The sequence below is a fragment of the Amblyomma mixtum genome, chromosome 2 (assembly GCF_055824585.1).
Source record: "Amblyomma mixtum isolate Tamu chromosome 2, ASM5582458v1, whole genome shotgun sequence".
Lineage (NCBI taxonomy): Eukaryota > Metazoa > Arthropoda > Arachnida > Ixodida > Ixodidae > Amblyomma > Amblyomma mixtum.
Window position 1 is genome coordinate 167,653,813 of NC_143013.1, and position 17,733 is coordinate 167,671,545.

Consider the following 17,733-nt stretch of genomic DNA (forward strand, 5'->3'; position numbering starts at 1 on the left):
TAGCGGGGTACCCCGGTGTAGACGCTGTTTTGAAGAAGGCGGTAGGCTAGGTATGGTACCCAGCCCTGCTCGACGTTCCGACAGGCCCGTCGCGATTCGGAATAATTGTTTTTGAACTGAGATCAGACGCAGCCAATGCCCTGGCGACCTCATCCGCGTAGGTTATGTCACGTGCTCGGAAAGTAAGGCCAGTCACTGTTTTCATTGGTGGACGACTGTGGCCGTGTACCATTCCCCATGGTGGGGACGTGTGGTTCCCACGTAGAATACGCCTGGTTTCGAGCCATAGTGGCGGGCCAGGGCATCCACCCGCGCCTGGCGCGAGCCATTCCGGTCCTCACGGTTCATGTTCGTGGGAAGAGAGTGCATATAGAGGGCGCATCTCTACTGGGATGGAACGTGTACGCGCTCTTCCATGAGAGCGGTGTGCTGGATGTGTAGTCGGCCAAGGAGGCGGCGACCCGACAATGTTTTCGAAAAAAGTGTGTATCGGTTGGTCACGCGGCTACCGGAGCTTCGGAAATGTGTTCACCATGTTCAGCCCCAGGAAGCGCTTGTTGGAGGTGTTCGCGGTGAAGTCCAGAGCCTGCTTCATAATTTTGCGCAGGATGGCTTCTAGCGCATCCTCGTCTTGCTTCCGCAGGTTGGAGGTACGGAGTCGATTCTATAATTTGACTGGTTACAAATGAATGTGCCAGCCGCAAGCCGCCCTTACATCGTAACCCCAGCGATTGTTAGAAACACTGCGTACCAAGCGGCCCACCTATTCTCCCACCTGACGGAGTTTGGCCAATGTCGTTCCTGAGCTTTTGTCTTGATGTATAAAGATAACCAGTACCCGGACTTCGATATTTTCCGGGGCAGGACCTGTCTGAAGAGAAAATGAAATTCTGGCTGTGCATCTTGGTGAAGGGCGTGTGTCCACACATTCAGACTTCTGGGTGGCGCATTGGAGGCCGCAGAAGCGAGCATCACGGTACTATGTTTGCCGCCTCCTGCACGTTGGCCCCAACGTCTCGGAGGGAACCCTGTTTGGCCCACAGGGTGATGTCATCGGCGTACGCGCATGCTGCACACGGGCGGCAGCGCCCAGTTGTGTCGGTAGGTGCATCATAGCCAGATTGAATAAAAGGGGAAAGCACCGCGCCCTGTGGTGTACCCCTGGCTCCTGAATGAGAAGGGACATGTTCCTTATCCTGGAGTCGACTCTAAGGTTGTCTATCGGTAGCAGCGCCGCGCCTTCGAGCGTACACTGTAAGAAAAAATCCCGCAAAAGTACGTAACATGTGGGCGCTAACCTTGTTGCCGCCACATGTGCTGTACCACTCCGTTGTGCACGTGCCCCGTGGTGAAGTAGTGCGGTGCATTGAGCGGCAACAAGGTTAACGCACACATGTTATGTACTCTGTTATGACGTCAAATCTTCTGTATACCACGGTGTATGTGCTGTTTTTATGCTGACGTTACATCAACCATCATAATAATGTACAGCATATGTGCTGCAACTGAATTAACATGACATGATCTGTTTATACGTATACACCCCATGTTCTGTTCTTATGTTGCACTGTACATTACACAGCAAAGTTGCTACCATATGCATGTCCCGTAGCATTTATCAGCAGTCCATGGCCAGTTTTGAAAGTTGACTGAACACATGCTGTTCAATGCTTTACGGCACATAATACGCAATGTTACACTCCCGTATTTTTCGATCGGGGCCAGGCCCACGTTCAGGTCAGAGGTATGCTACGCATGGTAAATATGTCATGTCTGTAGCCTGTCGCTGGTAGTCGATGCAATAACACATCTGTGTGTACAAAGCTAGAAAAGCCACAAAATTTGTACATATACATGTGGCTATATGCAGTATTTTTTTGCATCTGCTTCAAAAATTTTCAGTTAGAGACGCAATCTAGGAATAAATATTGCAAAGAAATGGAATAGTTTAAGAAAGTTTTAATTAAGAACATATAGGTACAAAAAATAGCAAAAGCAAGCTTTACAGAGAATCTACATTGAATGATATAAATAAAAGAGTTATTTGCAACAGCTACTAAATCCAATATCTAATCTGATATCAGAGTTCATCAACACACTAAATTTGCGCTACACAATAATCCAATATCTAAGCCCTGATAGCAGAGAAAAATAAGCACACTAAATCTCAGCCATGCAATCTTGCCACTTTTTCTGAACTTTTCAAGCTGCTGAAGGGCACTGTGCACTTTTGGATGGACTGAGGTTATCCTCCGGGACAACTGCCCTCTCCTTTCCTCTGGGTTCATCCCCACCAATTGCCTGAAAAGAAAAAGACACATTTAGAAGCTAGATCATCCTGCTTAGACCTGCAGAATTTTAGGGCTAGTCTAAATGCATAGCTGCCTCTGTTAGTACTGCCGTTCGGTCGAGTTTGATTCCCAACTGTCCTATGCTCTCTTAGCGCCACTTCTGTGGAAATAACGCTACATATTAACATCATTTACATGGTTATACTAGCTTTTCAAGCAAAACAAAGCAACACAAAGCAATAAAAGCACACAGAGTAAGGCATTCTGCGATGCCAGGAGAGTAAATGACTCCGTACAAAGCAGGCAACAGTAACTTGTTCCAGAGACTGCAGTTACACAGCGCATTCTGATTTGGAATTCTTTATACAACCAATTTCTGTCCCGAGAGATATGCCTTGTGCATAAGCCACACCGCAGTTACTGCCACATGCCTCAGCTTCTAATTTTGGCAAAATATTTTGAGTTCTGTGACTTGCAAATGAAGAATCTGCAATATTCTGGAGGAAGGCTCCCACACATTCACGTACACAGCCACACACACAGCAATGGCTCACATGCCATCGCTTCCTGTCTTAATGCTTCGTGGCCCGTACAGCACAGTTCTGTGCTTATTCAGAATTTTTTCGCGTCCCTACTACTCAAGGCTCTTTCAGTCCCTTCTCTTCTTTCTCAGTAGTCTGCACGGTTTTCTTTCCGCGCTTCTGGTCATCAAGAGTTTGCTTTTCCTTACAGCTCATGAGCCTGGCGTGTGAGCTCGCTGTGGGGGTATAAAGTGAGAAAAAAAAAATGCGCTCTATTCATACCTTGGCTCCAATATAGCGCGAGATGCTTTCTGAAGCATACGATTTTGAAAAAAAAACTCGTTCTAGATCATGCATATATGGTAGCGCTGCTTTTGCCAGGTGCCCGTACTGTAAATTTCTCATACAAATATGTGAGAGTGTTGCTGCCACAGCCGCAGCACTTGTGCTGGCTTGCATTAGCAGAAGAGTAGCAAACATATCAAGGCATCAGCAGAACTTTGTTCATTACCAGGTTGTACCTTTCCTAAAAATTCACATGAAAAACAATCACATTCCTATCGTTCTGTCATTGTACTGGTTTCTACAGACACATTATCGTCCAAAAAACGATAATGTGGCTGCTAGCACACCACTGCACAAAAATGCTGAAATCATAGGTTTTTGTGAACTAGGGATCTTACACATGACTAGACAATACAGTCAAGCTCTGATTTTATTACTCAGCCAAATGATTGAAAGAGCTGAAGAAAATTATTAACCGAGCCATACTCACATAAAAGCTAGCCTTGAAGACTTCTATAAAGCCATGAAGAACAGCCCAAAAGAACAATACACAGTAAGCAGACAGGCTGAGCGCACGTGTGTGCATGTCGTTCTTTAGCACAACTCTTCGTGGTTTTGGAGAATAGAAAGAGACTAGCATCTTTCACGGGGCTTACTTTGCAACTACAGCACATTAAATTGCAGCTCATCTCTGGAGGAGGGCTCAAGAATGTTTAGCATATGAAAATAAATATTCTTTACTAGCTGCCTTGTTAGAATGGAAGCTTAATTAAATATTGCCTACTATATTCCTGGCCTTCCCGGAAACAGCAGGTTTCACCAAGGATTTCTTGCATTTCATGAGTTCATATTTCTTATTTCTTTGATACAACAGCAGTTGCCACCCGAGAATGGCATAAAAAAACTAACAAAAGAATGAAAGCTGTGGTTGCATGCACTGGAAAGCCCAGCGGACTCCCGATTTCTGACACAAGCCATCCAACTCCTAGCAGCTTCACACATGCTTGGGCCACATAGTTGAGATAAGTAGTTGCTTTCTTTGTCCATGTGCCACAGCGCTGTTTCACCGTAATGTTCGACCTACTCGCCCATCAGTTCGTATTATTAATGTTGACAAACCACGCACAAAATAGACATGCACATTTAATCGCAACAATGTCAGATGTTGTGGGAAAGATTCCAGGCTTATGGAGTTTGCATGCAGCTTTTTCTCACGTCTCACTGAGTATAAGGCTACTGCAACAGTCAGAGAGATAGACATGGTAAAAACTTGCCGATACACAAGAGAAAAATTTATATGCTTACCTCTGAATGAATTCCAATGTGGCTTGCACTTCTTGACTGTATTTGATATTGAGGCAAAAGTATGCAGCAAAAAGGATCTCCATGGCAGCCAGAAAGCTCAGGCCTTCCAAGCACCTCGCTCCATCGAGCGTCACAATGCATGTAAAATCAGATGCTTGTGCCTGAAAAGAAATCTCCTTTAGTGACAAAAACGGAGTTCAGATTAGGGGTTAACAATTGTGGAGCAATTTTTTTTTAAATGCTACAGCTCAGAAGAATAATTTTTAGCATTATAATATGAACATATACAATTTTTTTGCACATAGCTAGTCATGTCGGCACAGCTCACAAAAAACATTGTCAGTACCTCTATATGTAGCATACTAATTAATGGTAGATGCTCAAGCTATTTATAAAGCAATGGACAAGAGCAGATAATTGAATGGCAATGCATGCGATATTTTCTAATATAACTCTGAAGTTAATTTTATAGCCCACAAACCACAATTTACATCTGCACTAGCAGGGATCAAGCAGCGGATTATGCTGCCAGCTACCATATCTAAGAGAAGACTGCGGCATGTGCATGGTAAATTCAGCTTGCCGGGCATGCCTCATCGAGCTGCATTGAGTCTGACTTAGAGGGCAGTTCAAGCCCCCTTCTCCTGTTGTTATTCTAGTTCATTGTTATTGATGAGGTTTCATATTTTATAAATATGCTTTTTATAAAGTTATACTACTGCTCAAAGCATCCAGAAAATCATAAAAATCTTACCAAGTACAACCACCGTTGGGGTGGGGGGCAGATTGCTATTCAGTTCAGCAACACAGGCTGATGTCTGTGGATGTAAGAAGCCGTTATCATAAGCAGATGTATAAGGGCACACAGGTAACAAGTGTGCCGAAGAATCGCAGGAATAATGAGCATCTACCGAACTGCAGCAGCAGTACTACAAAAATGAAAGTTCACAGCCTTCTCCATTTCAGTAAACCTTGAGGTAGTGGCCAGGAAATTTTATTGAAACACTTACGGATGTTAATCGTAGATTAATTCACTTTTTCTTTGCCACTGGCTGCAGTCTCTGTGAGAAACTGCCCTGGAGTGTGCAAGTTTCATCTACGGTCATAAAGCAGAAGTTTTCGCAGTGCTGGGAGGCTACTAACTGAGTATCCATTTCCGCAATAATCTTACCTCAAAAACACGAAATAGGAGCTCTGTCTTTTCCTTGAAGAAAATGCACAGCAATGGGAATACCCCACTGAGGAGTGCTTTCGGGCGGCCAATGTCCTGTGCTGCCTTGTCTGTCATAAGGAGCCATTTAAGTGCCTCGTCTCCCATCAGGCTGTGCCGCAGGAATGCGTACAAGACGTCCAGGTCTGCAATTTCTTGATTTACAAGACTGATGCACAAGACTTTTAACCTTTTCAGAATAACGATCCAGTGCTAACCAATTCATCAACACCTAGAGAGTATGCCCTCTATACTGTGCATCATACATTACCACGAAACTTCACTTTTTGCTCTGGCGTCTTAATGCGAAATTGATGGTCAAATACAATGTGTTTCAGGGAAGTCTGCCACTAATTTTGAAACATGAGCTTTCTGGGTTATGAAGGCTGGTTCTGCAGCAGAATAATACCAGTGTATGCAGACAACGCAAACAGGTTAAACAAAGTCGGCTCAAAAGCCGGTTAAATAATTTCTCATAATTAACTTTATAACTATGGCGTTTAGGCAACTGGTTTCGATTAAACATTAGAAGCCGGTCATTAATAATAGCCATATCAATTTATAGAGTTTTCAAAACACGATTACCTTGATGCTATGGCCCAGAAAATTTTAGCTACATCGTGCCAAAATACACGCATTTTTGAAATGCATGCAGGCAAAGCAATCCCTCCAGTGCACATAACTACTCAAAATAGCCAAACTTTTCGAGTTAAGTCGTCAAGGGTAATCTTGTTTTGAAAATTCTGGAAACTACAAATCTCTAATTGTAACCAGGCGCTAACTGTAACCGTTTAAGTCATCAGAAATTAGTTAAACGAACCTAACCTCGTTGAACTGGTGAAGTACGTGAGACAACAGCAGTGACGCTTGCTGACAGGTGCAGTGACAGCATTCCAGCCATGTCACAATCGCGTTAACGATATGTAATGTCTAAAGGGGTTATTTACGATGTATAACGTCTAAAGAGGTTATTTTTGCACTAATACGTGCAGTTTTTGGCTGATTGTGGCAGGAAACATCAAACGCGTCAACTCTGACCGCCGTACCGGCTGCACATTGCAAGCGCGTTCACCGCACAGGATGCTGGGAAGGTAAACGCTCCGATCATGCAATACGCCTTCGCCATCACGCCTGCTCTCGGCGAGCACGGAAGGTGTCAATGGGAAAGCACTCAGTTGCACTCTCGCGGTGCTACTGCTGTTGTGTATCTACCCCCCCCCCTTTAACTCTCTTTGTGTGTTCCCGTCACACCTGTGTCCACTCGGACCACGTGGGCCCGATCATGCAGCTACCGTGAACATTCATCGAGGTCGACAACCTCGCGACGACCATGGGAAGTTGGATGCTTGGAATGCCCCTCCGAGCCTCAGCGGATTAGTGTGGCAGGAATGTCAAAGGCCATTGTCAGCAGTAATCCCAGCGAAATTCCTTGAGCAGAGTGCAGCGGCGACGAAGGCAGGCGAGGCCCAGGAGCTATTGTCCGAGCAACCACCGTGAATGCGGAGGCGACCTGGCGGCGCCGGTCACGCTGGCGGATAATTGAAGAATTCTGTGTCCCCGACTCGCGTTCTGGGCAATCGGCGGGGAGGCAAGTTCATTCCCCTGCTGGAGGACTTCGGGAGATTCCTTTCCCGCAGTGCTGGATGAGTCAGCATTCTCCCCCTCTCATCGGCCCAGCTGTGGGAGAGTGGAAAAGCTCGCACCTGCCCAGCCGTGGGTGGTGACAAGAACGTCCCCTTCGGTCCATCCGATTGGACAGTGCTCGTCGACCATTATTCCCCAGCCAGGGATCTGGGGAAACCGAACGATATTTAACTCGGCCGTGAGTGTGGCCGAGAGAAGCCTGCTAGCTCCAGTCGACTACGGTTGACGAAGACGTTCCCCTTCAACTGAGAGCCATTCTCAGTCCCGCTCTTGTAAATAATGTAAATATGTGAATACAGTTTTTTCCTTCACTTCCCCTACTCCCCGTCTCCGGCCCACGTTTCCTTCCTCCTTCGGCATTGCGGCGGTGCTCCTGGACCCGATGCCTGGTGGGACACGCTTCTAGCATCGACAAATATATCAACTGGTTGGCAGCGGCGGGATCGTCCACGCTTGGTCCTGGCTTCAGCAGTGGTGAGCGCTTGACTTTCTTTAAGAATCTGCCAGGCTTGATAACTCTGGAAATTTATCACTTCCTGTAGTAGATTGTTTTTCTGCACGTGCTCGCTTAAGCATTTCACGTAGCAGCTTATTTTTGAAAGTCCTCGTTCGGGAATTGCCATGGATTTGAGCAAGCTAAAGAAGCCAGAGTTGATGTTGCTGTGTGAAAAGCTGGGTATTGAGGCCAGGAAGAGTCACAGAAAGCCGCAGCTGATTGAGGCTATTAAGGAATGTGGTGCTAAGGAGGAGGGTGACAAAATTTGGGAGACCTGGGAAGTCATTCAGGAGGGAATCAGGAACGCTAAGGAGGAGGCCGACAGGGTTGAAAGGGAACGCAAGGAGGAGGCCGTCAGGATTGAAAAAGCACGCCTTTGCCGCAAGGAAGCCGCTAAGAAGGAGGCTGACAGGATCGAAAAGGAACGCCTTTGCCGCAAGGAAGCCGCTAAGAAGGAGGCTGACAGGATTGAAAAAGAACGCCTTTACCGCAGGGAAGCCGCTAAAAAGGAGGCTGACAGGATAGAAAAAGAACGCCTTTACCGCAAGGAAGCCGCTAAGGAGGAGGCTGACAGGATAGAAAAAGAACATCTTCGTCTCAAGGAAGCCGATGAAAGGCAACTTGCTTTAATGCGTTTGGAGTTGCAAAATTTACTGGCGAAGCGCGCCGAGAGGAATTCGACATTAAATCAGGAGGTTTCGGCGCGAAGTGAAATTAAAATCGTGAATGAAAACTGCGTGTCTTTGCCCATTGCCCGCGTCGCAAACGAGAGCCCGCTCGGGGTGCGTCTTACCGAGGCAGCCATCTCCCAAAACCTGCCTAAGCAGCATCACTCGATTTCCTCAAATCGCTCGGATATGCTGCCCAAAGAAAAGGGCCTTTGTTTTAGAGATAACGCTGCGCAGGTCCTTACCACTTCGAAGGCTCGTAAATTCGCTGCGCCAGCAGAGCACGTAGTTGAAGAGGGCAAACCTGACAGCGACTGTGGAGCTCCAAGCCAGAGCGCGGCGTTAGCTGAAAAGCGCGATGCCGCACAGATTGTCCTTGCAACCCAGATAGGCGTAGGCGCAGCGCAAAAAGGTAGTCCTCCAGAAAGCAGTCGCGCGCTGAAGGTGGCAACTGCAAGTTCTACTGTAAGCGAGGAATGCGCCTCATCGCTGCTTGGAAACAAAGATCAGTTCAGCGATAAGGGAACGACAGCCGCTCACGACCGAACACCCGAAAACGAGTTATGCGTCAATGAAAACTGCGTGTCTTTGCCAATTGCCTGCGTCGCGATCGAGAGCCCTCTCGGGGTGCGTCTGACCGAGGCAGCCGTCTCCCAAAACCTGCCTAAGCAGCATCCCTCGATTTTCTCAAATCGCTTGGATATGCTGCCCCAAGAAAAAGGCCTTTGTTTTGGAGATAACGCTGCGAAGGTCCTTACCATTTCGAAGGCTCGTGAGGTCGCGGCGCCAGCAGAGCACGTGGTTGAGGAGGGCAAATCTGAACCTGTAAGCCCGAAGCCTGTAAATTCTCGCGGTGACGAGCCAGAGCAATCTCTAGTAAAGACTGACGATGAGACGAACGCCGGCGACTTAACCCGTGACGGCTCCGCGTTACCTAATGACGAGCCAGCCCAGGACTTACTCACTGGTAGCACAGAGGTAAAGAGTACCGACAGTAGTGCAGGCGATAGTGAGTCTTCCGAAGCAGGCGCAAGTGATGAGCTGGGGCTAGGTGAGGAACTGATTACGAATCTAGTGTTACCCCACTCGGATGGCTTTCTCGAACTCCTTCGTGTGGACAGAGAAACGTTCACCGCTGAGCAAGAGAAAGACCAGACTCTACGAAACTTGAGTCACCAAAGTGACATGGGTGTGTCACGGAAGAACATACCTTTCCAGCTCCGTTCTGGCCTGCTGTACCGCCAGTATAAGGATAGGAAAGGTATCCAACACGACCCACTTATTGCCCGCGTCGCCATCGAGAGCCCGCTCGAGCTGCGTCTGACCGAGGCAGCCGTCTCCCAAAACCTGCCTTTGCAGCATCCCTTGATTGTCTCAACTCGCTTGGATATGCTGCCCAAAGAAAACGGCCTTAGTTTTGGAGAAAATGCTGCGCAGGTCCTCACCAGTTCGAAGGCTCCAGAATTCGCAGCGCCAGCAGAGCACGTAGTTAACGAGGGCAAACATGACCCAGTAAGCGTGATAAACTCTCACGGTAGTGAGCCAGAGCAGGCTGGATCACAAACTGACAATGAGGCGAACGCCAGCGACTTTACCTGTGAAGGTTCCGCGATGGCTAGGGACGCGCCCCGCAAACCAACAGCGAGGGTTTCCACGGAGCGGAAGCGTATAGAGGTGGCCAAACGGGAAGAGTTGATCAAGGGGAAAGTGCGGCTCTTGTTGAATGCTCGACTAAAATCCGAACCGCGTAGCCGCCCCAATTTGGCACCTCGGTGCTCAAGAGTTCGCACCCGCCCCGTGGGAACACAAGCCATGAGAACGCAACGCGCGAACCCAATCCGAGAGAGACGGATACGCTGGCACGGCATTCGCACTCGTTCGTTCCCTTCTCGCATTCTGCTTTCTGAGCGTCAGCCAAACTTCAGAACAGCGAGACTTGGACGAGGAACAGTTAAGGGTCCCAAGCTGAAATTCCTAGCCTTGTGTCCTGGTGCACCTGCTAGAACAGCTATCGGACCGCGGCCGCGCAGGGGGCGGCTGAAAAATAGGAAGCAGTAAATTCCTCTGATCGCAACGCTGTTTGCAGACGGATTCGAGGAATAATCCCGTCTTGAGTTGAATGCTTGTTTCTTTTGTTCATTTAACTCTCCTGTACAGAAATGCAAGCTGGAATTCCTAGCATTATGCAATGTCTTATCTGCTAAAGCAGCTGCCGGACCACGGCCGCGCAAGGGGCGGATATGACGCATAATCTAATATTGAGTTTAATGCTTGTTTTTGTTCTTTTGTTCATTACACTCTCCTATGCGAAATGAGAGCGAAATTTTGGAGATTGGCATTGCCGGACTCAGTTTACATGCGTTGCACTAAAGTGCGAGGTAATGGAAACGCTGATGGCCTCAGCCGAAGCTTTCCCGTGTAATGCCCTTTCCTGACTCCACGGACGTTAATCCGCTATGCAAATTTGTATTTTGTTTTTTTTGCTTTAGCGGGAATCATTTTTGTCTGTTTTGTATGTGTGTTCAGCAGCTCCACCTTCCCTTTGTGCTCTCACGGGCGGTGGCTTTCTGTGACATACACCGTGCTACGGCACCCCCCCAAAATTTTAGGAAATTTTCCTCCCTTTTGGCTAAACAAGCTCTGTGTATTCTGGTTTGGTCAAACTTGGAAACTTTCGGAGGAGGACGTAAATTTCACGCGACAGCTCATTTTCTCTACACAGACTTTGTCGACCGAAAACAGCTTGGCAGTTCTTAAAGTCGGTTTGGCGCTTTCTGCTTGTTGGGCTGTGTACCTTGCTGGTTGAGACCGTTACAGTTGTCAACGAAGCAAGAAGAACCTTTGGGCCCAGCTGTGACCAAAAGCCGAACGGACACAACTCCAGGTCTCTGCGCGCAGCAGCGTTGGCTGCGACCACTACGAGACCTCTTCGGGCGGCGGACGTGCTGTTGTGTTTCTACCCCCCCCCCCCTTTAACTCTCTTTGTGTGTTCCCGTCACACCTGTGTCCACTCGGACCACGTGGGCCCGATCATGCAGCTACCGTGAACATTCATCGAGGTCGACAACCTCGCGACGACCATGGGAAGTTGGATGCTTGGAATGCCCCTCCGAGCCTCAGCGGATTAGTGTGGCAGGAATGTCAAAGGCCATTGTCAGCAGTAATCCCAGCGAAATTCCTTGAGCAGAGTGCAGCGGCGACGAAGGCAGGCGAGGCCCAGGAGCTATTGTCCGAGCAACCACCGTGAATGCGGAGGCGACCTGGCGGCGCCGGTCACGCTGGCGGATAATTGAAGAATTCTGTGTCCCCGACTCGCGTTCTGGGCAATCGGCGGGGAGGCAAGTTCATTCCCCTGCTGGAGGACTTCGGGAGATTCCTTTCCCGCAGTGCTGGATGAGTCAGCATTCTCCCCCTCTCATCGGCCCAGCTGTGGGAGAGTGGAAAAGCTCGCACCTGCCCAGCCGTGGGTGGTGACAAGAACGTCCCCTTCGGTCCATCCGATTGGACAGTGCTCGTCGACCATTATTCCCCAGCCAGGGATCTGGGGAAACCGAACGATATTTAACTCGGCCGTGAGTGTGGCCGAGAGAAGCCTGCTAGCTCCAGTCGACTACGGTTGACGAAGACGTTCCCCTTCAACTGAGAGCCATTCTCAGTCCCGCTCTTGTAAATAATGTAAATATGTGAATACAGTTTTTTCCTTCACTTCCCCTACTCCCAGTCTCCGGCCCACGTTTCCTTCCTCCTTCGGCACTGCGGCGGTGCTCCTGGACCCGATGCCTGGTGGGACACGCTTCTAGCATCGGCAAAATATAACACTGCTCTGCGCCTCACTGCTCGTTGGTTCTGCTCCAGTTCTGACAGCAGAATGTGCCATGAGTTTCGAATTAAATAAAGTTTCAAACCAATTTCTGAATTTTGCTTACTTTTTTGACCAGATAACAAATGTTCACTGGCCTGTATTTCATGGGCTTCGTACTATTTAAGTGTTGTTGGAAGTAAAACTTTGACATGGAACATGGCACTAAAAGTGCCTTAATCAAATACATTGCTTACCCTTGCACATATTGCAGCCAGTTTAACACACACTGAGTAACAGTTATTTTTCGTGAAACCTCAACCAGCATTTCAATTTACTGACAATGCAGTTTTCAAGTAAGGTTGCATACATACCTTCTGAAATGGGCCAGGAAGTGCTGCTGCGTGAACAGCAAGGGCCACTCTTTCTGCACATCACAAGCTCGCTTGCCTTGGGTGTTGATAGTCACTTGAATTGCTGCATCGGCACGCATCAAGAGTTCTTGATATTTACTTCGGTCAAGTGGGTTTGATGCTCTCAGATGTGCTAGAGTTTCATGAGACAGGGAGTTCCATGGAATCGGTTTGGTTTTTGTGGGGTTTAACGTCCCAAAGCGTCTAAGGCTATGAGAGACGCCGTAGTGAAGGGCTCCGGAAATTTCGACCACCTGGGGTTCTTTAACGTGCACTGACATCGCACAGTACACGGGCCTCTAGAATTTCTCCTCCAAAGAAATTCTAGCCGCCGCGGCCGGGATCGAACCCGCGTCTTTTGGGTCAGCAGCCGAGCACCATAGCCACTGAGCCACCGCGGCGGCTCCATGGAATCGATAATGACTGAAAATCTTCCAGTGATGGCTGGGGGGACGACGTTGAAGGCTCTTCTGTAAACAACATTCAAATGCAATCAAGCTTGGCAAGGGAGTTGAAAAGTGGTAACAACAATAGCACTTACAGCAGCTGAGAAAATTATGCGATGGCTTTCATTGCATAGCATTTACAGTCATTTAAGCCGGTGCCCGATATATTTGCGTTTATGGGGTTTGAACGTGCCAAATTTACTCAGGCTGTGAGCGATGCCATAGTGAAGGGCTCCAGAAATTTTGACCACCAAAGTTCTTATGAGGCACAAACATGGAGGCTAAAAATAAAGGTTGAACTTAAATTGAGAACAACGTGCAATGAAATTGCACAGTACATAGGCCTCTGTAGTTTCGCCTCCATAAAAATTCAACCACTGCAGCCGAGATCAAACCTGTCTTTGAGGTAAGCACTCAAGATCCATATCCACTGAGCCACCACGGCGTTTTGATCAAGTAACGAAGTCTTTAGCATGATGCATCATCATCAGCCTACCTACGCCCAATGTAGGGCACAGGCATCTCCCATGTCTCTCCAATTAACCCTGTCTTGTGCCATCTGCGGACACTTCATCCCTGCAAACTTCCTAATGTCATCCGCCCTCCTGACTAAGACGTCCCTTGCTATGCTTGCTCTTGTAGCATTACGCTTTACAAACGCAAGTTATCTTGCCTTCCCATCACATTATTTTTTTATTTAGATTAAAGTATCACTAACTAGCATTTATTCTGAGATCCACTCTGCTTTCTTTCTGTCTCCTAACGTTTCAGCTATCGTTTTCCTTTCCATAGCTTGCTGCAGTGCTCTCAATATAAGTTCATTCTTTATTGTTAGCCTCGATGTTTCTTCCCCATAGGTGAGTACAGATATAGCTGTTATATACTTGTACACTGCCATTCATCACCTAAGAGCACCTGCCAAATGCACTCCACCCCATTCTTAATCTCACAGTTATTTTACTCTCGTAATCCAGGCCTGCAGTCATTACCTGTCCCATGTGGGTGTATTCCTTACAGCTCCAATCCTTGCCACAATTCTGCATATTAATTTTTATACCCACCATTCTGCTTTGCCTGTCTAGGTCATTGATCATGCTCTGTAATTCAACCCCCGAGTTTACTTAGTAAAGCGATGTCATCAGCGAATCGCAAATTACTAACGTATTCTCCATTGCTCCTATACTAAGCTATTCTTAATCTGGATCTCTGAATATCATCTGTAAACATATGGTGAATGGTACCAGAGAGATCGTGTCACTCCCTGCCTCACACCCGTACTAATGGTGTTCTGTCACTTTCTCTGTGAAGGAATATGGTCGCTGTGCAACTGCTGTAGATTTTTTCAGTATGCTTATATGCCTCTCCTACACGCTGGTTCTCTGATGCCTGCATGACTGCTGAGGTTTTGACTGGGTCAAATGGTTTCTTGTTGATTAAATATAGGAGTTGGTTATATTTTACACTATGCTCTGTTGTCTGATTCATAGTGTTAATATGCTCCATTATAGAGTACCATTTACAAACGCCGGCTTTGTCTTTTGGTTGACTTAGGTCTAAGATTGATCTAATTCCATTAGTGATGACCTTAGTCAATACCTTGTAAACAGATAGTAGGCTGATTGGTATGCAATTCTTCAATTCCTTGATAACCCCTTCCTTATGAAGTAAGGTGATATTAGTGTTCTTCCAAGATCTGATACACTAAAGATTGCGAGGCACTGCATATACAAGATGGGCAGTTTAGCAGGGTGGCAGCAGGATGTACAATTGGGTTACTCTGACCTATGCTTGCAAATTTAAATAAAAATGCTTTTAGCCAAATGGCAGCAATACTATATGCATTTGTGCATTTTAACAGAACATAACCCTGAGAAATGTGTGTGTAGCCTAGTTAACCTTAATGTGGTGCAAATATTATTTTGATCCATGATGCTGCCTTTTGTGGGCTTACTGTTCCAGATCTACACTTGAACTATGAGAAACATTGTGGTGGAGAGCTTCACATCATTTCTGACCACCTAAGGAACTTCACTGTCTATTGGCATCGCCCAGTATACAGGTGGTTTTCTATTTTGCCCTTTTCAAATTTGACTGTGCTCTGGCCAGGAACCCAACCTCTGACCTCATTCTCAGTAACAAAATGCTATAGCCACTACGCTGCCACGGCAAGTAATATATATTTTTACATTGGTAAACAAAAGAAAAACGACTTTTGCATAGGACAGTGACGTGTGAAGAAAAAAACTGCAAGATGGGGTTAGCAAAAACAATTTAATTTTTTAAAAGCCATAAATCAATGTGAATATAAAAATAAACAATATACTGTGTTTCATGCATCAGGTGCAACACTGTCAAAGCTAGTGCTCTTGTTTGCACTGCATGCAACTGCGATAAATAAGTACTGCGTTCCTCGTGGAGAGCAAAATAAATGCTTTGCCATGACGCATTTGTCATGACGCATTTGTCATGAGCTCGGTCAAATGCGCTATTATTCCTGATGGCATACGCTATCACTTTCTTTGTGCCTTTGAACACTCGGCCAGAAAACTAGCTCGAATAACATGCCTCCCTGTATTTTCTCATGCAGACTTGCACCTCATGTATGAAATGGAGGTTAGCAGCCACCCCAGAAGTGCATAGTGGTGGCAACATCAGTGCAGGTTTGAAGAAAAAAATGTACTGTTCACACTGGAATTTTTGTCAGCCAACAGCTGCTGCTTATGAGAACTTCTTGTTGTGCGAGATGGTAGCTGTTCATTGTAAATATTTAAAGGTGCCATAAAACACACACACACCCAAGAGAAGACAATGGGACGGAGTGCCACTCAACTCACAACCACTCACACAGTTGTGAGTGGCGCTCCGCCCCATTGTCTTCCCTTGGGTCTGTTTTTTGGTGCCTTTAAATATTTATAATGAACAGCTGCTGCAGCAAGGACATGTGATTTGCTCCGTCCAACATAGTGGCAACAGAAATCAATAACATGTGAAAGATGTGGCTTCTCTACCTTTTATAGCTGCTTTTGCTTTACTGTGTCTTATGTCAAGTAGGTGCAGTCATTTGAAAAACACTAATAACAACAGCCACACCAAAATAATATTGTGCTAGTACCAGTTTCGGTTGACAGAAGTTGCTCCAGCTCTTTTTCAGATCATGACTACACATAGCATTTCTAGTTACATTCGGCCTGCCTTACAGTCATTTCTGCAGCACTTCCATTTCTCCGAAATGGAAAAGGATACAATCAAGTTTCCGATGACAATATATCAAACTGTAATGTATTTCCTTTTTTTTCACCTTTAAATCTTTTCTAACGAGAGACGTCTAGGTCCAGAGAAAAGTATCATGATTTTAGCGCTATGTTATAATTTTAGTGGTTTTGCTTGCACTGTTTGTTCACACGTACAGTAATAGACAAAACAGTGTGGGTTGCAGATTCATGGAAAAAAATGTATTCCTGCATGGTCAGGCAAAGCATGCCAATGAAAAGTACAGATACATGATGACACATGCGTGCTCCATTCGCTGGAATGAATATCTGACTTTCTAGCGAGCTAATGCAGAAAACTTTTTTTAGGCCAATCTGCATCCTGCAAACTTTTGTCCATGACTGTACAACCATCACATGGGAGCCGTGGTGCCACAATACAGTAGCAGGACTGTTAATCAAAACTCATGGATCTTATCACCCAATATAACTATGTGCAGTGGCTACAATAATGCATAGAACAATGCAATGCATTTTTAGCATGAAGCTTGTGTGCTTCAAGATTTATCAGTCACGAGAAGAGAATTATTAAACCAGAAAACTTTGTAGGCATAGTATGGTAAATAGTCAGGCCACTATAGTCACACTTAACAGATGCAGCCGATCACTTGACCCCCCCCATCGTTAGCCTAGACTGAACTTTATGCTCAGGCAAATAAATGCTTGCTTCATGTTTTAAGTTACAGATAGCCAATCTAAATTCCTTCAGAATTGACATGCCTGTCCTTTGTCTACATTAGGTTATAATAAGAATGCACATATGCACATTAGTCAGGTCAGACCCATAACTTTGCATCACTCTACTGATGCAGAAGGCCTGTCTGCGGTGCGATGCCAGTGCCTGCATGTTAAAAATCCCAAATGGTTAAAATTAACTAGGAGCCCTGCACTATGGCATCTTCTTTAACCCATGTGCAGCTTCAGGGTGACAAGCCATATCAGCCTGATGAATGCAAAGCACTGTGTCATAACACATTTCAATGCACACTCTAGAAATGTTGTTGCCAGCCTTATGTACGGCATCCTCTGAGTATCACGGTTTGAAATTTATATTGGCCACACGATAGGTGGTGCATCTCCTTATGAACAGCGGCTGAGTGTTCCATGCATTTTGTTGAGCGTGTATCACGCATACCAATAGCCTAAACAATCAAAAACGCATTTAATGTACTGAAAGCATCGTACTGAAAGCATCGTACCTCCACTGGAAGCGTCTGCAGTGGAAAAACTGGAGCCAAGTACAAATGTGCAGCCCAAACTGCCACCAAAGTTCTCTTGCATGAACTTAAAGCATTCCGCATCAACCTCTGTGCCGTCTTCAAGAAATACCTAGGGCAGAGAAGACATTCTAGAATGTGAATTTTGAAAGCAAGGATTAATTTAGTC

At 46.4% G+C, this 17,733-nt stretch overlaps 1 pseudogene; it reads right to left on the bottom strand.

The window, feature by feature from the left end:
* Positions 1–2,160: 2,160 nt before the first annotated feature.
* On the bottom strand, positions 2,161–17,628 carry LOC149361503 (uncharacterized; annotated as a pseudogene).
* Positions 17,629–17,733: the final 105 nt, after the last annotated feature.